This window comes from Alligator sinensis, unplaced genomic scaffold (assembly GCF_000455745.1).
Source record: "Alligator sinensis unplaced genomic scaffold, ASM45574v1 scaffold740_1, whole genome shotgun sequence".
Lineage (NCBI taxonomy): Eukaryota > Metazoa > Chordata > Crocodylia > Alligatoridae > Alligator > Alligator sinensis.
Genome location: NW_005841964.1, coordinates 913,742 through 930,787, shown reverse-complemented (window position 1 = coordinate 930,787; position 17,046 = coordinate 913,742). Strand labels below are relative to the sequence as shown.

General features: G+C 41.3%; 1 protein-coding gene and 1 long non-coding RNA gene across 2 annotated transcripts in view; one reads left to right on the top strand and one right to left on the bottom strand.

The window, feature by feature from the left end:
* LOC102377878 overlaps positions 1 to 3,507 on the top strand; it is a 67,247-nt gene extending 63,740 nt beyond the window's left edge. The window contains exons 2-4 of the long non-coding RNA XR_323456.2: positions 1,020 to 1,173; positions 2,964 to 3,113; positions 3,378 to 3,507. This is a non-coding gene — a long non-coding RNA (uncharacterized LOC102377878). The remainder of the gene's footprint in view (positions 1 to 1,019; positions 1,174 to 2,963; positions 3,114 to 3,377) is intronic.
* GPC6 (glypican 6) overlaps positions 1 to 17,046 on the bottom strand; it is a 1,120,836-nt gene that overhangs the window by 216,350 nt on the left and 887,440 nt on the right. The gene's annotated exons all lie outside the window — the stretch shown is intronic.

Genomic DNA, 17,046 nt, shown 5'->3' with positions numbered 1-17,046 from the left:
GACTTGGGAGTTAAGGTCCATCACCTCAAGACACTGCAGAGGCAATTTACTGTGAACTACTTGTAAAGAGAGTGGCAAGGATCTAAACATTGGGAATTAATCTAAGTTGCAGACTAAAATCATAACATACCCAGAAACCCCAAATACATTTTTATTTGCATTAATATTTTCACATGACAATTAAGTTCAGGACTATAAAAACTAAAATATACCTAGTATTAAAAGACTGAATATAAATAGATCCCCTTCTAATGCACTCTACAGTGGAAGTCTGATCCAAAGGCCCAATTTAATCAAGATTTTCCTGAATACAACATGCCCTAGAATAAGATGAGCACCTTATTTTTGAAAACCAGAAGGAAAGGAAAACTATCTTTCCTTATAGTAAGTGATTGAGTAGCAGTAGCTAGGGATGCAAACCTATTCATTGTTGTGTTACCTGTGCATCACATTATTTACTTTCATTTCTGCCTGGTAAGCCATCATATTGCTCACAAATGATACAAATTCCAATTTCAAGCATCTGGTTTGAGGAAAAAGGTGCACATGGTATGTAAACAATAAAGTATTTTCCTTTGACTTTAATAGACTTTGGATGAAGTCCTAACACCTGTGAAAAGTGTGCAAATTTGCGCCCATTCAATTTTTTTAGCATGAAACTAAAGTAGGTTCATCACTTGTGAAGAACATTTTATTATAGGAGTTAACAATATAGTAGTTAACAATGTTAAAAGTTACCTCACCTTCTTTAATTCTATATTTCTCATCATTACACATGCAGTTACATACATCAGTGTTTTTATGCAAGTTCTTTGGCTCAGGATATGCAACCAGTATTTCCTGGGAGGCCATGTATTAATACAGAACCTAACTTAATAAGAAATTAATAAATTTCCCATTTTGAACAGCTATTTCTGGTCCAGTTTGGACATTTCAAGTAAAGGAATATGTTGGATACTATTTCAGCTAAGAAGTTAAAATAAATTCACATATTGCATAACTCCTTCTCTATTTCATAGGTAGAAGTACTGGATCAAAAACCATGTAAAAAACAATGACCTGATGATGATCATCATCTATCACCTAGCAGCTAGAATCTTGTGACCTTCAAGCATGTCGTAAAGCATATATGTTTTCCCAGACAGATGAAAACAGGAAGAACCGAGAAAGAAGGTTTAGCTTTTTATTGCCTTGGTTTGCTGGTTATGGTTATATTGAGTGCTACTGTGACACTTCAGTTATGCTAGGCTATAATTTTTTCATATGGATAGTTTTAACAGGGACATCTAAAAAGTGTGAATGGTGACTTTTTAAGAGAGAATCGATGCTCAATTTTGACCTCAGGAACACAACTCCCACCGATTTCTTTTTTTAATGGAATCTATGCTTCTAGCTGATTTAGAAGCTATAGTCTATATACTATTACTATATCTAAATATGATACTGGGACTTTTGGTTAAGACAACTTTCTAAAATTAACTTTTAAGAAATATTTTCTTTAACTGTGAGCTCAAAAATGTTATTTCATATAACTTAAAGACATTCCAAGGTTCATGCAGTGATTTGCAACACAACATATATCTCCATTATCTTGCATATATGTAAATGAGGTGTATGTATCGTGCAGCCTCATGTTTGCAATATCTCAGTTGGAGAGTTTTAAAAGCTAATATTTTCTGAAGCGAGCAGGTACAGAGCTTACATTTTCCAGAGAGGAAATCAAGCTTTCATTATTTTTCACAAACTTTGAGACATTTCACTATCTGAATACCTTATGGGTTATCATTGAATTAGGTGAACAGTAGTCACATTAAATAGGGAGCTCACCTTAAACACAACCCCATTAAAAGCTCTGTCTGGTCATAGAGATTTTTTTATGGGAAGCCAACTGCAGGATTAGGGCTTGAAGGGGGTAGGCATTCTGGTTTATGCTGAAAGGTGAGAACTGTTCTGCATATCTTGATTCCATTCTCATTGTGTAGGATCCTTTGGTTTCAAAGGTCTTTGAGATCATCTGAGTAAAGGTGCTGAAATAAACATTGAAAAGTGGAGACAAGTCTCATGAAACTCTGCACTTTACACTGTAAAATGTATAGGCTAAAAAAGACCATGTCACTAGATACTACAAGAGATGATATATTTTTTGGCTGAAAATCAGGAATAAACTTTTTTCTCCAGAAAATCCCTCTTATATATTACAGCAGTGCCTTATGCCTTGTTAATACTGCCTCTTGGTCTGTACTAGAATGGGCACTAGACACCTGCTAAGCTGTGACACTTTGAATGTATCCTACTGTTGCTTTGTCTGCCTTATTTTACAGAAAGGCTGCTTTCTGACAGCCTGGAGGCAGAATTGGATTTAGAGGAAGAAGTTGGGGAATGAGGCTGGGGCTGCTGCTGTTTCATACAGTGAGGATTAAAACCTCCTATTCCCAGCCCCATCAAATGAGAGGAGGGCAATATGATGCCAGGAACAGGCAGGGGACTAGTGTTGGCAAGGTGGTGGGCTGATAGCAGCCCTTTACCAGCTGGAAACAATTAAGAAAGGAATTGTGACCCACACTGCATGAGTTATTGCTGGATAGTTCCCAAATGAGTTAAATTAATAAAGCTGTGGCCTAATTAAGCCATATCCCTTGCATTTTCTTTCTTCCTATAAGCTAAAGTAAACTAGAAGCTATTTATAAAACAGACCACTGTAGTAGAAAGAGTCAGATATGAACAAAATAAATAAATAAAGGTGACAGCACTACATCTTAGTTAAGTAAACAGGAAAGTGTAGTGTCACACACCCCACCATGGGCTAGGGGATTGTGGTGTCATGCAGATTTTCTTGTGTTTATTTCACTGCAGTGGGATGTGTAGTCTTGTTGAAAAGCCCATGTTATACCCTATCTATTTATGTTGCTGTTATCACTGTATAGATTACATTATGTTGCTTGTATATTTCTTTATGATTTTAGATACAGGTTAGCCAAGGAACTGAAGGTTGCATACTTCAAGAGAGGGAGTGGGCAGAACTGCTAAATATCTCCTGGAAACTGCTAAATATCTCTTACCATTGTGGCACTAGAACAGGAAGAATTGCTAATCCCAGACACAGGAGGAAAGAGGTATTATTGGGTTGAGCACCCAACGCATTGCCTGCAGTAATGGGGAAATCAACCCCTCCATAGCAAAGGCATCTGAGAAAAAATGGCCCGTCAGTCAGTGGAATGTCACATGTCCCAGGGAGAGACATTTCTATAGTATTCTGAGATCAACGAGGGCAACGCTAATTGTGGAAGAAGGAGGGGTAGGTCTCGGGAGAGGGCTGGTTTAGGGATAGTGAAAGGGCTATCTATAATGTGGCCAGGATCCTTGCATTTCTTTTTCAGGCTGGAGAAGGTTCCAAGGGCCTCGGCTACACACCAACTTTGTGGAAATGGGAGGCTCCTTCCTAGCTTGCTCCTGCAGCCATATGACCGAGGGCAAGTGAAACGGACATCCAAACCCGAGGCCTCCTGGCTTGAGTGTATGTAGGTTGCTCGCCAAAGGAATTGGAAGCATTTGAAGCCCCAGGTGGGGGTGGAGGATGCTTGCCAGTAGTAGGGTCACATATGATTCCTGAATGACTGGATTTGGAATTGATTTAGCTGATTTGACTTGGGAAATGAAAATTTTTCCTTAAAAAAATCAGCCAGGGCTAGCAGCATCTGCAGGAAGGCTGACTTCTAGAGGTATTGGCAGGGCTCTTAGGGGGCCTAAGCAGTAGCCAGTTGAGGGGGTTAGAAATTTTCCGTGTCTTTTTGTTCTGTCTCCAATTTAATGTTAGTTTTTCTTGTATAATTCTTTTCTCCTATATAGTAAATCATTTCATTTTTTGTCTTCTTACTCATAGCAGAGAGTGATCTTTGAGCAAGTTATATTCCAGGTGTACCCATTCTATAGAAAGGGAGACTTAAAATTGCTTCCATAACTTAGAGGGGAAGCTACCTAGGGTTGGCAGAGATTCCTTTGCTGCATCTGTGGGGTCCAGTATAAGGGCAGTGGAGCTGAGGCCTGCGGGGATAAGGATTTATACCAAGAAAATGCTTGGTTTGCTCCTTGGCACACATGCAAGACAGCAGGGAGAAACTTGGGGTTTTGGAGGGCTTGTGACATGTGCCTGGCAAGTGTTATATCAAGTCTTTTCAAAGAGCTCAGTCCTCTGTTAATGGCAGGACTAACAGCTGTTGCAGACTGTTTTGCTAGCAACTGTCTAAATCTCTCACTATGCATTTGTGAGCAAATCTACAGCTCCATTAAAGAGAGTGTGCAACTTCCCCTTTATTCATTTTTAATGCTAATGCATTTGGATTTTCCTTCATAAAATCTCCCCCCTTCATTATCAATGCCAAATTAACATTTTAACAACTGCCTTTGGCTTGTAACAAAGACGTTAGTGTAAATATATAGCTTGGGTAAGGGGCAATATGACTTTCAGGGATATCCAGGTCAGGACTGCCTTCAGGCTACTTTTGGCTGCTTTATCTTTACACCATCTACTCAGTGGTTCTAGAATATAAACACATAAAGTGAAGCCTCTCCTAGGAAATGTCCTTCTGACTCAGTAATGAAATGTCACTAAACAAACTTCAGTCAGAATAGGGGAGAAAGAGGAACACCAATGCAGAAAGAGAGTCACATTTTAGAAGATTGACAGCAGATCTAAATCTAGATACCACAAAGCAAAGGCCAAATCCCACTGAAATTAACAGCAAACCCTCTATTAATTTCAATGGGAGTAGTAGTTGGTGGTATATTTCAGCCATCAATGCCTCCAGGGAAAAAATACATACAAACAGCAAAGCTATGCAGCAAATAAAATCTTCCCCTTGGATCTTGGAAAACAATAATAGCCATATTAAAGAGCTGACTCAGGCCAAGACTCTTGGGTACTATTTCCGATTCTACCACTGATTTCCTTTGTGACTTTGGGAGCAAGTTACTTAGGGTCTGATTTTCAAAAATCACTGATCACTCACAACTCCAGTTTAAGGCTGTGATTAAGAAGATAAATAAATATGTACTTTAAGCATATGTGGAATTCCATTAAAGTCAATGGAACAATGCATGTGCTTAAAGTTAATCTGAGCACCTGTCTAAATAAGGACCTTAATTCACTGAAGCAGCAGGAGATGAACACCACTGAACATCAGGCCCTGTTTTCACATTTATGCGTTTAATTACGCTTGCCTGCATCACAGGAATATAGGGAATGGAGCTTAATTTTTTTACAGCACTTTGAGATCTGCATGAAGTGAAAAGCATTATTTATCCATTACACAACTACCAAGAGTAACTGCCTGTCACTTCCCATGTGTTTATAGGTTTGTCAGAAGGGTTGGAAAGGGAAAGCATTGGAATAAAATTCATTTCATAAAAGCCATCTACCTGTCTATCCAACCTTTAGGATGACAATGTAATTAGTTATGCCTAACATAACACCCCTCCCCTAAAAATGAAGAACATAATAAAAAATAAAGGCAAGGCTAATATGAATGTTCAGATGGAAAGAATGGCTTAGCAGGGCCAGGGAATCTAATTTGTGTCTGTGTATGAATTTATTTATTGTGTTTTCAACGGTGCAGAATCATACATATACATGAAGGGTATCTGGATAATGAGACATATGAGAATTATTTGAAGCAGTGTTAGTGATGAATTAGGGGACGGTGAGAGAGGAAGGATGTATTGTCAGGGATATTCAAGGATAAATTAAGGGAATATGGTATGCTGGGGGCATAGAGATTTAAGGTCTCCTAAACATCACAATATAAGTTCTGATGTTTGATGGGAAACTGTTAAATATTATTGGAGGTGAGGACTCCCATCAATACAGCTGTTAACTTGGCCCTTGGGATTTCAGAGGAAACTATATTGAGAGAACTGAGAGAGCTCTAAGTTTAAAGTGAATGATGATGAAGCTCAAAACCAGGTACTTATGATTTCCAAAATATCTAACATCACATAGTAAAGTTAGAACAGAGAGAATTTAAATAGCACTAGCCATGTCTACACATGCACATTTACTGTACAGTAACCGAAATTACTGCTCAGTACAGGCATGCGTCTGCAGGTGCACACACATTTTATAGTAAATATGGTGATTTACACTGATTTGAATGTAAATTTGATACCTGCATCATGCAGGTATCAAATTTATGCCAGATTAGTTACTGCACAGTAATTCATGTGTAAATGCCACACTGTGTAGTAACACGGGGTATGTGGACTGACTTGGGTCTAATTTTAGCCCAAGTAAGTCCACATGAAGCATTAATGCGCTTTAACGCATGCACATATAGACACTGGCCTATTTCCACTTACTGCACAGTAACTTACTGAGCAGTAAATTTAAAATGGCATAAATTCATGTGTAGACACACCCATTATGGCAAAATAATGCTGATCACAGACTCTGGGAGAGAGTTTTCAACTTAATACAGAAATTAATTTCAATGCTAGTAACAAAAATGGTAAGAGAGAATTCTCCATGGGTGAACAGGGGAGCCTTTTTATGTTATTAATTAGTAATAACAAAATAATCTACACATGAGTTACAGACAGGGATTAAACTTGGCATCTTTCTAGGCACCTATGCATGTATGTGTGTGGTCTATGTCCATATATATGAAATACATAATAATATGCCATGGCACAAATGTTTTAATCATCATAAACTTAACATGGCTACATGAGTCCCAAGTGGCAGAGTCATAAATGAGTAATGAAGGGCATTTCAACTAGGGCTGTACAAATCTTTGGTCCCTGATTGAATTCAGCAGAGATTTGGCCCAATTCAGTGGATGAATCTCCAAATCCAAATCGAATCAGAAGACCCTTTAATCTCTCCAAATCAAATCAGAACACCCCAAATTGATTTGGGGAGATTAAAAAAGATTCAGTGATTCAGATATAGACACAGCTTTAAATGTTTTTTCTACATACCTCAGGGTACCAGGTGGCTCATGAAGGCTGAAATGTTGGGGTGAATGGAGCATCCCACAGGAGCACGGTGGGGAGGGAGTCCCCAGCACAGTCAGCAGCAGACCTGGAAATGTACCAGAAGCACTTCCAGTCCACTTAAAGGTCTATCAGGAAGCATGCCAAGGGCCCCCCAGTACCCTTGCTGGCTTGGTGACTGGTGCCTCCTGCATGACCAATCACCAAGCTGGGGGTAGAGAGGTGTGTGGGGCCCCCAATGTGCACTCCCCAGCTTCCAGGAGTAGTACTTCTGGTTCACTTCTGGGTTTGCTGCCCAGCATGTGGGGGACCCCCCCTCCCCCCAAATCAGCATTGAATCTTCAGATTTGGATTTAGCCGAATTGAATCGGGGACAGTGATCTGAATCAATGAATAGAATCACTGTCCCTGATTCAGGTTGGATCTGAATCGAATATGGTCCATTTCGCACACGCCTAATTTTAACCAATAACAATAAAAATAAATATGACATACCCTACCACCTGCTCATGCATTTTGTATGTGTCTGATATTTTTAGGGAAAAAACAATCTTTAGGAATAGCCCTTACTTAGTTGAACGGAATGATAATCAAATCCTTATTCAATCCAGCAGCATAAGAATCAAAGACAGGAAGATGTATGAACTAAAATTATTTTTATGGATTCAAGTGTCAAGATTTTAGGGTCTCATATTTTGAGACCTTCATAGGATCATAGGAAACTAGGGCTGGAAGGGACCTCGCAAAGTCATCTAGTTCAGCCCCCTAATCAAGGTAGGATCATCCCGACTAAACCATCCCACCTAAGTGTCTGTTCAAAATCTGCTTCAAGTGTCTGCTTTTGAAAATGTCTAGGTATGGATATTCCACAACTTCTCTAGGTGGCCTGTTCCAATGCTTGACCACCCTCATTGTCAGAAAGTTCCTCCTACTTTCCAGACTAAATTTCCTCTGCTGTAGCTTGAGGCCATTGTTTTTAGTTGTGTCCCCTATAGCCACAGGGAAAAGCCAGTCTCCGTCCTCTCTATAATTGCACTTCAGGTATTTGAAAACTTATCTAAACTACCCCCACTCCTCCTCAGTCTTCTCTTGTCCAGACTAAATAACCCCAGCTCTTTCAGCCTTTCCTCAAAACTTGCCTTTCAGGCCCCTAATCATTTTTGTTCCTCTGCACTGAACTTTTTCCAAACTTTCCACATCCTTCTTGAAGAGTGGGCCCAAAAATGAACACAGTACTCCAGGTGAGGCCTCACCAATGTTGAATAGAGCAAAATTACTTCCTTTGATTTGCAAGTCTGATTATAATAACGTAGTATACTGTTTGGTTGGTTGGTTGGTTGGGGGTTTTTTGCAAAAAAAAGCACTGTTGGCTCATGGTCTACTGTATGCTCCAGGTCTTTCTCTGCAGTACTGCAGCTTACCCACTCATCCCCCAGTCTGTATTTTTGCACACAATTATTCCATCTCAAGTGAAGGACTTTGAATTTTTCCTTGGTGAGCCTCATCTGATTGATTGTGGACTATTTCTCCAGTCTATCTAGGTCATTCTGGATCCTAGTCAGAGTGTTTGCAACTCCACCCAACCTGGTGTAATCTGCAAATTTTTGGAGTGTGCACTCAAACCCATTGTCCAAATCCTTAATGAAGATACTGAATGCAGAACAAATCAACAGGGAATCCCATTGGATACCTCCTCCTAACTAGAAATTGAGACATTGAGGTCTACTTGTTGAGTATGATGATCCAGCCAGGTATGTTTTCACCTTACAGTACTTTAATCTAAACTGTATTTCCTTAGCTTGTTGATAACAGTGTTATGGGAGACAGTGTCAAAAGCTTGGTGGTCAAGCTATATCACACTAACTGCTCTCCCCACATTCATAGAGACTGTTACTTTATCCTAGAAGCAAATCGGGTTGGTCAGGCATGACTTGCTCTTGGTGAATTCCTAATCCCCTTGTTCTTCTATGCATCACAAAGGACTCCTTAAGGACCTGCTCCATGAACTTTCCAGGTATCAAGGTTAGACCAACTGGTCTGTAGTTCCCTGGATCTTCCTTCTTCCCTTTCTTAAACATGGGCACTATATTTGTCTCTTTCCAGTCATCTGTGACACCACCCAACCTCCATGAGTTCTCAAAGAGGATAGCCAATGACTCCAGGATTACCTCAACCAATTCTGTTAGTACCTTAGGGTGAATTCCATCCTAGCCCTGCTGACTTGAAAGCATTTAGCTTCTCCAAGCAAACCCTAACCTGTTCTGCCATTACTCTATGCTATTTGCCTCCTTTCCCATCTTTGCTGCCATGAGCACATATCATATGATAGTGCCACCATGATTTGTGAAAACTGAAGTAAAAAAGGAATCAAATACTTCACTCTTCTCTACCCCATCCATAACTAGATTGCCTTCTACATTCCATATGGGATTTATAGTGTTTCTGGTCTTCCTCTTACTTTTGACATCCTTGTAGAATCCCTTTTTATTGCAATTTATGTTCCTTGTTAGCTGCATCTCACATTGGGTCTTGACATTCCTAAGATCTTACCTGAATGAATTTTCAATGCTCTTATACTCATCTCTAGCACTATGACTAAGTTTCCACTTTTTATAGGATTCCTTTGTGAGTGTCAGTTTGTTAAAAATTGCTGTCTAGCTAGGTTGCACTTCCCATTCTTCTGTCCCATCAGGATAGCTTGCTGCTGTGCCCTTGGTAAAGTTACTTTTGATCTGCTCAAAATTGCCTTTGGAAGTATCATTAGTGCCCACATGGATGAGCAGCATGGGATAGCAATCCAAGGGCTGGATGAGTTTGGGCAACCTTTTCATAATGTCTCAGATGCAGGCTTCTGGCAGGCAGCAGACTTCACAGGAAGGAATTGCCAACTACCACCACCCATCACTTCCTCTTGGTAGCAGTGATCTCAATCCTCCTTCCCCTCTGGGTGCATGGTTTAGCCTTCCTTGTCACTGGAATGGGTTCATTCTCATCCAATGCAAGGGCTTCATACCTGTTCTCCAGCTGGAAAGCCGCAGGCCCAGAAGAGTTGACAAGCTTCCAGCTTCCTAAGTACCTGAGTCTTTTGCATCTTCCAGTGCCTTCTCTGGCTGAGGTCCCTCTGGACATTAAGTCAATGAAGGCCCTATGCTTGAGGATGCTTCTTAGCCTATCTACCTCCTCCTGCTGCACCTTTACCCGATTCCTGACAGAATTTGCCAGAGGGCATTTCCCACACTGCAGGCTACAATCCCTCCAAAATCAGGCCAGAACACAGGTAGCAGGTTTGGTGGTCAGCAGACAGACCATACAGGTGCAGGCAGAAGAAGGGCTGGCAGTGGCTGGGTCTTTGGGAATGCAATGTTTTCTAGCCATCTTGTTGATGATACCACTAATTCCATTTTCCTCTTCTGCTGCTATATTCTGGAAAAAAATAAAATGCCTTTTTCTCTTTCACCTGCTTCCACTCAGACAGCTTACAGTGAAGGAAGGGTGAGAGAGAAAGTGTCTAGGCAAACTCTAGTAACATCCCCATTTGAGCTCACACTCACTGTTTGCTGGCATCTTCACTGGTCCTGTATCACTCCCTCCTGGGTCACTGAAATCTAGTAAGCCTCATGTTTCTGCTTTAGCCAATCCCACCTCCTTGCTCACACTGTAGTCAGCCCCAGTTATCTATAATCAGATCACTTCTCCAGCCAGGTCTGTAGAATGGCTCCTAAACTAAGACTATGCCACCAAGTCTAAACCAGGCATGCCTTCTTACTCACAAGCATTCAACAGTGCTGAGGGAGCTAGCTGGGGTTATTGCAGGGTCCCTGGCACGGCTCTACGAGTGATCGTGGTGCTTGGGCCAGGTGCCAGACGATTGGAAGGTAGCTAATGTGGTCCCCATCTTCAAGAAAGGGAAAAGGGAGGGCCCGGGCAACTATAGGCCCATCAGTCTTACCTCAATCCTGGGGAAACTCTTTGAGAAGATCATCAAGGAGCACATTTGTGATGGGCCGGCATCAGAAATGATGCTCAGGGGCAATCAGCATGGATTTATTAGGGGGAGATCATGTCAGACCAACCTGATTGCCTTTTATGATCAGGTCACAAAGGCCATGGACGCAGGTGTCGCAGTGGATGTAGTCTTTCTGGACTTCAGCAAGGCCTTTGACACCATCTCTCACCCCATCCTAATTAATAAACTAGGTGACTGTGGCATAGATGCCTACACAGTCAGATGGATTGCAGATTGGCTGAAGGGTCGCACTCAGAGGGTGGTGGTGGATGGATCATACTCGACTTGGGGGGAGGTGGGTAGTGGAGTCCCCCAGGGCTCGGTCCTGGGGCCTGCGCTGTTCAATTTCTTCATCAGCGATCTTGATGTTGGGGTGGAAAGCAACCTGTTTAAATTCGCTGATGACACCAAAATTTGGGGGGAGGTGAGCACGCTAGCAGGGAGAGAGAGATTGCAGAAGGATCTGGATAGGTTACAGGGGTGGGCAAACAGGAACAGGATGTGTTTCAATACGGACAAGTGCAGGGTGCTGCACTTGGGTAGTAGGAACCAGCAGCACACTTATACGATGGGGAACTCCCTACTTGAGAGCACGGAGGCGGAAAGGGATCTTGGTGTCATTATTGACTCCAAGATGAACATGGGCCGACAATGCGAGGTCATGGTTGGCAGGGCTAACCGGACCTTGTCGTGCATCCACAGGTGCATCTCGAGTAGAGCCAGGGAGGTGATCCTCCCCCTCTATGCGACGCTGGTCAGGCCGCAGCTGGAGTATTGTGTCCAGTTCTGTGCGCCCCATTTCAGGAGGGATGTGGACAACATGGAGAGGGTCCAGAGGAGGGCCACCCGCATGATCCGGGGACAACAGGGCAGACCCTACAGTGAGAGACTGCGGGACCTGAACCTATTCAGCCTCCACAAGAGAAGGCTGAGGGGGGACCTGGTGACTGTCTATAAACTCACTAGGGGGAACCAGAAGGGTTTGGGGGAGACGCTGTTTCCCCTAGCCCCCGCTGGCATAACAAGGAGTAATGGGCACAAGTTGATGGAGAGGAGGTACAGATTGGACATCCGAAAAAACTACTTCACAGTTAGGGCGGCTAGGAGCTGGAACCAACTTGCAAGGGAGGTGGTGCTGGCCCCTACCCTGGGGATCTTTAAGAAGAGGCTGGATACCTACCTGGCTGGACTCATTTGAGTCCTGTTTTTTGTTTAGGGTTCTTTTGTTGTTCTCCCGCCCTGGCGGGGGGTCGGGCTAGAAGATCTATTAGGTCCCTTCCGACCCTGAAAGTATGAAACAAACCCTCTCTCTAAGGAACTCTAGTTCCTGCTCCTCCTTTCCCAAGATGGATTACCATGCAAATTCCTGTTTGCTGCTCTATTCACTGGTCTTATGCTGCTCACTCCTGTGTCTGTGTTTTCCATAACCCTTGGGGAACTTATCTTTCCTATAGAAAGAATGTCTTGATGGAGTCATCAATTCTATGTGGAGCAATTAGTTAACCAGACAGGACTGCCCCAGTGTGTGGGGCAGGGAATGGGTGTGCTGGGTAGAGGGGGGTCTTTGGTGCATGGGGAGCCTCAAGCAGCCCCTGCAGGCTGAAACTCTGACAGCCTGCAAGGAAAAAGCCACAGCTTCCCACATTTTTCTCCTTCAAAGGAGAATCCATTTTCAAAATTGCTCATGACCCTTTCATATATTCTTGCGACCCACTTTTGGGTCATGACCCACAGGTTGAGGAATGCTATGCTAGAGCTCAGAGCTACATAGATCCCACATTTTTTAATTTAAATTAATGCTAGCACTAGAATGGGACTCACAATAGACTTTTCTAGTTTGCATTTGGCATTGTAGTACTGCAATACAAATAGTTTATTAAACCTGTCAATACTAGTTATTTTTATCTTCAATGTAGTGAATGAGTTACTGTTTTTATGTAAAGTTAAATTACTATTCATGGCCATAGAATGAAATACTTTAGTTTATTATTTGAATTTTTAAAGCCTTACTATAAATTGCTAGAGGTGAATTGTACACTAACACTATAAAAATAAAATAGAAAACCTTTAAAGTGCTGCAATCTAGAAAATACATATACTGTTATCACACGTCATAAATGCAACCACAGATAATTTTAAACATATGGTAAGTTTCTCCTTAAGTACTTATATTTTAGGGCACATAATTGCACTCTAAATCTTATTGTAGTCCCAGAATAATTTTGCCCTGAAAATTTCTGTAGGTAGACCCAATGCTTCTAACCATGATATTTATGGAACTTGTATTGGCTTACAATTTTCAATTAATTAATTCAGTATACAGCTCCTTATAACTAAGAAGCTTCATGTGTAGTCATTTAATTCAATAGTAATACATTACCTTAAAGTATCAACTTAAATGTGGAAAAATCCACTACACACACTTTTTCTCTGAAATCTTGAATAGTCCGTAGGTCATAAAAATTAAGATTGAGAAGGTACCATTGGCAATGTGTAGGGGATGCACATGGGTGCATGTGCATTCCCTGAGATCCCCTGGAAGCACCAGCCGTGAAACCAGAAGTGCCGGTGGAAGTGCACTTCTAGTTTTGCTACTGGCTCAGTGATCAGCCACTGGGGGCCTCAAAGCAATGCTCATTTAAAAAAAAAAAAAAGTCAAAAGCTGCCCATCTGGACTGATCTGTACAGATTTATTTTCTGTCTTAATGTTTCCCTCCCCTTCCACCAATATCATAGTAAATTAGGGTTGGAAGGGACCTTAGAGGATCATCTAGTCCAACCCGCTGCTCAGAGTAGGACAATCCCCAAGTAGATCATCACAGCCAAGGGTTTGTTTAGCTGGGTCTTATAAACCTCCAAGGATGGAGATTCCATCACCTCTCTGGGTAACCTGTTCCAGTGCTTCACTACCCTCCTAGTGAGAGAGCTATTCCTGGTATCTAACCTAAAATGCCCTTGCTGCAACTTGAGACAATTGCTCCTTGTTCTGTCATCTGCCACCACTGAGAACAGTCTAGCTCCATCCTCTTTGGAACCACCCTTTAGGTAGTTGAAGGCTGCTATTAAATCCCACCGTAGTCCTTGCTTCTCCAGATTAAATAATCCTAGTTCCCTCAGCCTCTCCTCAGAAGTCATGTTTCTCACCTCTCTAACCATTTTTGTTGCCCTCTGCTGGACTTTCTCTAATTTGTCCACAGTGTTCCTGTAGCGAGGGGCTGTAAACTGGACATAGGACACCAAATGTAGCCTCACCAGTGCCAAGTAGAGGGGAATAATCACTTCCCTTGATCTGCTGGCAACACTCCTACAAATGCAGCCTGGTATGCAATCCTTAAACATTCTTTATGCTACTAAGCCAAACTCAGTCTTACCACATATTGGTATTGTTTTCATTACACAACTACTGTATTTGATCTATCTTTTCTCTAATTTACTAGTCAAAGATGGTAGCTGAAGGAGAAGAGCAGAGTTTTAAACTGTGGATTTGTCTATAAAAGAGTATCAATAAAAATATTTCATAAACTCACTCAAATTTTTCACGCTATGAGGAATTTTTCCTCTGCTCTGTTGAAAAGATTGAACACATCTACATTACTGTGACCAATGCCATGAGTCCATTACAGTGCTCCAGCTCAACTGGTTTAGGTTTTTTCTATTTTGCTTGGTGAAGCCTGTGAAACATTGGAAGAGCTGTTTCAGCCAGAGTGAAAGCTGGCTTTTATGGATGGCACAGAAACAAAGTACTAAGGTTTGTAGAGTCAAATATTGTCAAGACATCATAAAAATCAATAGATTATTTTAATAGCACATTACCTGTTGGTTTCCAATATGGAAACCAAAATATTGCTTTCTGATACCGAAACTCATTTTCAGATTTTATAATCATCCAATCCCATATGTCATCACTAACAATAATCCACAGTTATTTTGATAGTGTGTCAGGTTAATATTGTCTCATAAAATGCCGGTAAGCTTTTGGAATACACAACATTTTTTTTATGGAAGCAGGGTCCCTCTGATTAAAAAGTAAAGGTCTCCAGAGAATGACAATTGGATGAGCCATGACTGAGCTACCCACTATTGCCTATGGATAATTTACATCTCCCTTTTTCCTTTCCTGACCCACATACTGTACTATTGAATAAATAAGCAGGAGTCAAACTTGTCCAGAGAGAAGCCACAATCTTTTTTATTAATTGCATTTGCCACCTTTCATACATATCTTCATCTATAATATAGAAGGGGTCCTGTCTTAGTTTACTCAAGCCTTTACTAATACAGAGATACAGCCCTGCATGTGACATCTGAGTGACACATCCATAAAACTAATTGATACTTTTCACAATGTTAATATTTTAAACATTATGCAAAATACACAATTCACAGTCAATGTGCACTGGGACACCAAAAGGCTAATTTACATCCTCTGGCCCTTGCAGTTGAATTTAAAATTTCAACTACTGACATGCTACAGTTAATCAAAATAGCATTAACCATATGTAATTTAAACAAGAAAGGTTTTTCTTTTTGTACTCTCTTGATCCTGAAAATAGCCAGACCTCTGTGTTTAGTGCCAAAGAGAAAACTTACTCTATAGCTTAGGGAAAACAATAGAAGAATGTATCCATTTGTTACTAGCTGTGAAGGAGTTCAGATAAGCAGAAACCATAACTGAGATAAAGCTAAGGGCTTGCATGTAACCAACTCTACACTTCAGAATCATATTTTGATCATCACAAATAGATGGGCATTTTTCTTCAGATCATCCAACAACAGCACAGTGATCTGTAATACAACGCTGTACCATTAGGTTCAAAACTGGCTCAGAAACTGCTATGGAATGCACTGAATTGTCAGCATCTTCTACACTAGGTTGAATTTCATAATCTTCCCATCCCAATGCTGACTAGGTCTGATTCTGCTCATTTTAATAACATTTTAGCAAAGTAACTCAAAGGGAAGGAGGCATCAGTAGGTTAGACAAAGTGTTTATTCTTCTCACTAGGTGTAGGTAGAGGGAGAAAAATCTTACAGGTTTCTAAGTAATGAAGAAGATAACAAAAACTCAGCTAACAGTTGATAGGAAATCTTGCTCTGAAAACTAAGTTAAGGGTTAAGTTACAGGTTACACTTAAAAAACCATATTGATTCATAGAAGTTAGGGGCTGGAAGAGACCTCATGAGAATCAGGTCCAGCACCCCTGCTCTTAGGCAGGGAAGATACAGCCTCACCAATGTAAAGGGGGAGGATGACATCCTTAGTCTTGTTTGAGATGCATTGGTTGATGCATGCCAGAGTATTGTTTGCTCTGTTGGCTATAGCATCACACTGGTAGCTCATGTTCATTCTGTGGTTGATCATGACTCCTAGGTCTCTCTCAGTTGGGGTTAGAGCGAGAAAAACAAAAAAAAGCCTGTAAGTATGTTGTAGATTGTTTCTCCCCAGATGGAGCACTTTACATTTTTCAGTGTTAAACATCATCAGGTTTTGATCCACCCATCTTACAAGCCTGTTCAGGTTAGCCTGTCCTCCAGTGTGATCACACTCCCCCATAACTTGGTGTCATCCCTAAACTCTGCCGGTACGCTTTTCACCCCCATGTCCAAATCACTGATGAATATGTTGAAAAGCACTGGTCCGAGTGCTGAACCCTGGTGGACACCTCTGGTCATCTTTTGCCATATTGACTCAGTTCTGTCTATTAACACACTCTGGGTCTGACTTCAGAGCTAGTTTCCTAGCCACCTGACTTAAGCTGTTGAGGTCACAATTTCCCAATGTTACCATGAAGACATCATGGGAGACCAAGTCAAAGGCCTCTTTAAAATCTGAGTATATGACATGAACCTCATCTCCCTTGTCCAGGTGGCGAGTTACCTGATCATAGAAAGAGAGGAAGTTGATCAGGCATGACCTGCCAGCAACAAAGCCAGGTTAGTTTTAATTTACGATACTGCCTTATGTTAGCTTACCACTGATGGATTCTTTGATAAATTTTTCCAGGATTTTTCCAGGGATCAAGGTCAGACCAATTGGCCTAGAATTCCCTGGG